Genomic DNA, 310 nt, shown 5'->3' on the forward strand with positions numbered 1-310 from the left:
ATGGTTGGATTCTCAACCCAAAGACAGCCTGAACTCTTGGGATAAGCTGGTCATGGCTTTCTTAGCCAAGTACTTTCCTCTTCAAAAGCTGAGCAAGCGTAGAGCTGATGTTCAAACCTTCAGACAGAAAGAAGGTGAATCCCTCTATGAAGCTTGGGAAAGATACAAACAGTTGACCAAAAAGTGTCCTTTTGACATGCTTTCAGAATGGACCATCCTGGATATATTTTATGATGGTTTATCTGAGCTATCAAAGATGTCACTGGACACTTCTGCAGGTGGATCCATTCACCTAAAGAAAATGCCTGCA

The sequence above is a fragment of the Arachis ipaensis genome, chromosome B07 (genome assembly GCF_000816755.2).
Source record: "Arachis ipaensis cultivar K30076 chromosome B07, Araip1.1, whole genome shotgun sequence".
Lineage (NCBI taxonomy): Eukaryota > Viridiplantae > Streptophyta > Magnoliopsida > Fabales > Fabaceae > Arachis > Arachis ipaensis.